The sequence below is a fragment of the Schistocerca serialis genome, chromosome 4 (genome assembly GCF_023864345.2).
Source record: "Schistocerca serialis cubense isolate TAMUIC-IGC-003099 chromosome 4, iqSchSeri2.2, whole genome shotgun sequence".
Classification (NCBI taxonomy): Eukaryota; Metazoa; Arthropoda; class Insecta; order Orthoptera; family Acrididae; genus Schistocerca; species Schistocerca serialis.
Genome location: NC_064641.1, coordinates 909,893,908 through 909,900,115, shown reverse-complemented (window position 1 = coordinate 909,900,115; position 6,208 = coordinate 909,893,908). Strand labels below are relative to the sequence as shown.

General features: G+C 41.8%; 1 pseudogene; it reads left to right on the top strand.

Annotated features, from left to right (window-relative positions):
- Positions 1-3,479: 3,479 nt before the first annotated feature.
- LOC126476091 (5S ribosomal RNA) lies at positions 3,480-3,597 on the top strand (annotated as a pseudogene).
- The last annotated feature ends 2,611 nt before the right edge of the window (positions 3,598-6,208 follow it).

Sequence of the window (6,208 nt, the reverse complement as noted above, 5' to 3'; positions counted from 1 at the left end):
TCTCATAGATGACAACGTATCCAAACACGAGCATCGACCTGGTGCAATAAGAAACTAATCGGCACGGTTCTGTTGATCCACTGTACATCAACGAAGCTGTGCCCACTGCGTCGTAACTGACGATTTTATTGCGTCAACATGGGTCATTTGCTGCGGGCGTCAGTCCTGTGTGTTCTGAACGGCGTGCTCGAAAACGTTTGCGCCTGCACCATCATTTTACTCTTTTGCCAGATCGCCTATCCCGCTTTATAGAGCGAACAGCAGTCCAAAATTCAAGTTATTTGATGAGGCGTGTACGTCCAACAACGTGTCGCCTTCTCGTTGTTTCGCTGTACATAATCAACTGTCCATAGCTATTCACGACAGTAGCACGAGAGCAGCCGAAACGTTGGTACCCAGGCGCCTGGCAGTAACAATGTGCCCTTTGTCGAAGTCGCTTATGCCAGTGGATTTCCCAACCTTCGGCCAGTATTGCGTGTAGAAGTAATCCCCATTCGCCCCTGCTGTGCTTTCCTTGCCGCGTCACGTGCCCACAACACCATCAGGCGTCTTTCAGTCTTGCGATGGGCCGTTCTCACGTTGCTTTATCTCGCCACGGTATAAAAATCTGGAAGTATAGAAACAGGCATTCAGAGTATCCTGGACATCTAGAAAAGCACAGACATGGACAATCGAGCAAGGTATGAAATTTATTAGAGTGAACAACCACACCAGAAGTCTGCTAACATTACAGGGAAACTTCAGTACATATAAAAGCTCTTACACGGATAGAAAGGTAGCCTAATTTATGACAAAATCAACCTAACAAGGAGAGATCGACTTTTTGAAATCTTCTACACGATAATGTAAATTACGGTCAAACCTACTACACACTGCAGTCGTTCACCATAGTGAGCACCTGTTAGTGAGTAATGGACGAAAAGTTTTGAAGTTTCACGATATTTTCTTCAGCTGTAAAAAGTGGTGATATGAAGATTCGTTACACAGAGTAGTTGTTAAATTTCTAACGTATCATGCAGGAGGTTGTTAGCTGGAAACTCATCAGATACTGTTTAAATTTTTATTTTTAAATGTTCATCGAAATGACTTTGATTATTATTTTTATTCAATTAATTGTGTCAAATGCTGTTTTTTCATTTCTATTCCATTGTCACATTGTTTTAATCACCATATTAACAATTTCAACTGCCCTCCTCATTTCTTCCTATCATTTCTCCCCATTTTGAATCTCTTTTCATGTGAATTTAATTCTATCTTATTAATCTATCACAATATTTAAACACTTGAAATTGCCAATGTATTTTTTAAAAAATCAAAAGACGAAATACTCTATTTTTATTGTCTGTGCAGTGGTGTCGAAAATGTATCTTTCGTTACAACACATACATGTTTTGAGGTAGCGATCAAACAAACAATAAAAGCATATATTCTTATTGCACTATGGACAAAGTATCGGAGAGGAAGATTTACACCAAACAAGGGATTACGAACAAAACAAAATGCAAGCAAAATGAGAAACGAAATGAAAGAATGAAATAATACGGACGAAAATGCAGAATTAGGGAGCGATAGAAATTATATCGTAGTTAATATATAAAAATATTTAAAATCACATGAACGATATTTCCAAATAGAAGACACAACGTTAGGACCAAAACGAAAGGAACTGAAAAAGTAAATAGCATGATTAAAATGACACGACAAAGCCACAGAGATAAAAAATTTACGTTTAACCGAGTTAATTGAATAAAAATTATAATCAAAGTCATTTCGATAAAGATATAACAATAAAAATTTAAACAACACCTGACGAGTTTCAAACCAACAAATTTTGGTAGGGGAGTCTGCAACCTTAACCGTTACACTGCGCAACCGATCTGGATTACACTACTTTTACATAGCCATAGAACATGATGCGAAATTATTTCGTCGTTTACTCGCAACCAAGGGCCCACCACAGCGAATGGTTCCATATGTGATCCCTGGGATCTTAACCTACACCAATGGATAAGATAATTCCAAACAGTCGATCTCACCACTTACATCCTCTCTTTGGTAAGTAAAAACCCACTTATAACGTTAGCCAAGGAAAGAGTAACAAACCAAAAACAGAGAAACTGCGTGCGAAACTGCAGTTCACAAGACCTGCATTTCCATCTTTGTACAAAACAGAAGTAAAACACAATTTACACCCCCACCCCCTCCGCCCCCACAAACACACACACGTGCATGTGCTGTCATACACGCACGGTCCACAGCAATAATGTCGACAACCAAACAATCGGATAACTGAACTGTTTACAACCACCAAAACACAAATAAAACAACAACTGAGAAACGCATCCAGAAATTTGTAGTCCTACAAATAACAAACACATAGAATCAACACACGATTTAAAAGACAGAATGATGGAATTACCGAAGTGGAATATCAACGCAGAGAGTAACAAAATGTTATAACCTAACTTTCAGGAAACATTCCTCACGCATACACGATGAAATAGTATGTTATATGGACATCGCTACGGTAACGCTTTTCTTTTTCGCATGTTGGAGGTAAGTTTCTACAGCTCTTCAACACGTTAACTATGGAAAATACACAGAAATATAACGTATCAGAGCAGTATGAAAACCTTTTCATATGATATGTTCAACATGCTCTCCGTCAGCAAAGTACATGCACCAGCGCGCCGTCGCAACGAATCCATGATGTGTCCCTAGGGAATTGTCTATTGCTTCGGAGCCCTCCACAAAACTCACACGAATACTCTGTACACCTACAGTATTATTTGGATTCCGAACACAGGAGATTTCAAACACCTTCACAAATAAAAGTAAAATTGGTTTAGTTCCGCAGAGCGTGTGGCCAAGTAATTGGTTCATTTCGACCTTTCCATCTGTCATCGACTCTGTTATTGAGTTGCCTAAATCTGAACTGAGGAGGAGCATCATCGTGCATGAAGCACATGTTTGCCGCGAACGAATTGGCACACATTCCAGCGTAACAGGTAAGTCTTCTCTAAGAATGCGTGGTAAGGTTCTCCATTGAACCTGTGTGGGAGGAACAAACATTCACCAACAATGCTGGCCCAAACGCTGACAGAAATTTTTTGTTGAAGACGTGATTGCACAATTTCGCGAAGACTCGACAGCCCTACCGTGTCAAATGAGGAAATTTGCAGTCAGATCACGTTAACATGAAGGCTCGTCCGTGAACAGAACTTCTGTACTAATGTCCGGGTTGAAACAATGTTGAACGGATCATTCGCAGGAGTTTACCCATGCAGAATAATCAGCTCCTGATAGAGCTTGCTCAAGTTGTACTTGGTACGGATCCAGCAGGTTCTCACGTAGCGCTCTCCAAACGGTCATGTGGTCTAAATTACGTCTTGCAGCTAATTGTCTCACGGTAACACTAGATTTATCATCAACAGTACGAAGAAGTTCCTCCTCCATTTAAGGTGTCGTCTTCCTAATAGGCCAACGGCCTTGCCGCAGTGGTAACAACGGTTCCCGTCAGATCACCGAAGTTAAGCGCTGTCGGTCTGGGCTAGCACTTGGATGGGTGACCATCTGGTCTGCCGAGCGCTGTTTGCAAGCGAGGTGCACTCAGCCCTTGCGAGGCAAAGTGAGCAGCTACTTGATTGAGGAGTAGCGGCTCCGGTCTCGGAAACTGACATACGTCCGGGAGACCGCTTGTGCTAACCGCATGCCCCTCAGTATCCGCATCAAGTGGCGCCTGTGGCCTGAGGATGACACGGCGGCCGGTCGGTACCTTTGGGCCTACATGGCCTGTGCGAGAGGAGTCTCTTCCTAATGGACCTCCCCCAGGTCGCGAGTGGTAGAATTGCATGTCCCACACTCGCTAAGACGGCGATAACTTTTTTTCATACGCCCTCTTATCGGGGAACCGTCGTTTTGGAAATCTCTCCCTATACGGATGTTGAGTTTCACGGCCACTACACTGTACTCTGCCAGAAGTCAAGTCCATCATGAACACTAAGCAGTTGATGGTACGTGCTTCTACAGTCTGTGATGAATACCAAACAGTTGATGCTATGTGCCCAGTACTATATTACAATCGATAAATTGGAACAGCAAACACTGGCGGTGAACCTAAGGATTGCAACTTATCGTACATCCTAACCAAATCAACCAAGAGGGTATTTTGAATATTTCATCTAAGAAAATGTTTCATGTAATTCTGGAATGTTTTTTACACAATTAATTTGACTATGAAGGGAAGCAGAAAATGATCTCTAACATCGGAATAAAGCCTTTCTCGACCCACGTTATTCACTTCTCTATGTGTGAGAAACGTTTCCATATCTTTTTCTTACACCCTGTACAACAGATTTTTAACTTGTTTCAAAACCTTACCTAGATCAATCGACGTACAGTCGAAGATGGCTGCAGACACTCTCCCTCTTACCTGTCAAGTGGAATCCCACATCCCCTGTCATATATCACGTGACGAGCCACGCCCCCTTGGCTCTTTAATTCCTCCTTCGAACCAATCACACCCTTGTATTAGAGGGAAATGGCCAGTCAAAATCGAAGATATTGGAAATTGGAACTAACTCACTTGCGCTTTATCGCTTACTCCTGCCCCCCCCCCCCCCCCCCGCCCCCGCCCACCACTCTGCTCCACTGTTCAACCAGCCACAGTGAAGTTTCAGTGAGACATCCAATCACAATTATTTTTCATTTATTTGTTTCTCAAGTAAAGATGTGCTGCCTGTTATTATATAGCAGATCGTATATTGTGTGATTTTATGTGTTATACAAATTTCAGTTTTACTACTACCACATTATTTTTGTTAAAAATTTTACAAAAGAATAATACAAATGCATATACACAAGTTTCTTTAAACTTGTTGTTAAGTTAGATAATAATTATAATCCAATCGCAATGTAGTTCCAATTAATAAATAAAAAGTTTTACAAATTTCAGCTGGAAGGATAGTTAAGCGGTCCTTTACACCTCCCAATCCACACCATCACCTTGAGCTATTAAAAGGATGCGAAAAAATGGTGCCAAACTGCGGTACTTCACTTGTAATTCAAAGCTAATAATTTGCACATCCATACATGCGGCGTTGTATTGAAAAGATGCGTAAAACTGGTGCCACTTTCAAAGATATGTATTAATATTGTGAATGAGAATGAACTTCAGTTATGCTGACCCCGTGATAAGTACTTACATCTGTCACCACTTCTATTTTGCCGTCATCTATTCGCTAGTGTTGGTTGCAATTGCGTCTGTTGACAAGATTATGATCGGCATTTTGCTCATTACGTCTGTCATGCTGTGACCTATGGCTATGCAAATCAGATAGACCATCATATCTAGGCCCCTCTCTGTAGCCGTGGCTGTTTCCAAAATGCTCTGAAATTCTATCGTTTCGAAAAAAAGTCTCTGAGCACTATGGGACTTAACTAAAAAGGTCATCAGTCCCCTAGAACTTAGAACTACTTAAACCTAGCTAACCTAAGGACATCACACACATCCAAGCCTGAGGCAGGATTTGAGCCTGCGACGGTATCGGTCGCGCGGTTCCAGACTGTAGCGCCTAGAACCAGTCGGACACTCCGGCCGGCTTCTATCGTTTCGGTTGGGGGATCAAGTGTTACTACGTGGTCGGGAGGCCCATACGTCTTGCACTTGCCTTCGCATCCTCATGTATTAGGCCGATAGTGTCTAATGTCGACACGAAAATATTCACATTCTTGTTTGGAATGCTTATGAGTTTCTCACATATCAGCGAGGGCAACTCAGCTTTCCGAATGCGAAGTACATCATGATTCATAGTAGTCTCGTAACAATTCTTTTGTTGTAGCTAATGGATTTTTCGAATCAGCTCCTGGGGCTACCCTGGCGCTCACAAAATGGTTCAAACTTGAATAATTCTTTGAGAGGAGCCCCTCACACTCTTCGATCAATAATGTGCAAGAAACGACCTCTCGATTTCCTCATTCATTGGACACATCTTTTCAGCCTTTTTTACCCTGAGCAATGCATCACCCATCATAAAGCCTTAGACAGTTTTTGCGTTTAGTACCTCTTTCCATGAAAGAGGATAAGTTCTCTTGAACAGAAGATAAAAATCGTTGGATGTATGCCTTTTCTGTCCGGCATAATTATACCGAGCTAGCGAATCTGTATAATTCTCCCCTCCGTGATTGCGTTTCCAATGAATGGAGTTGT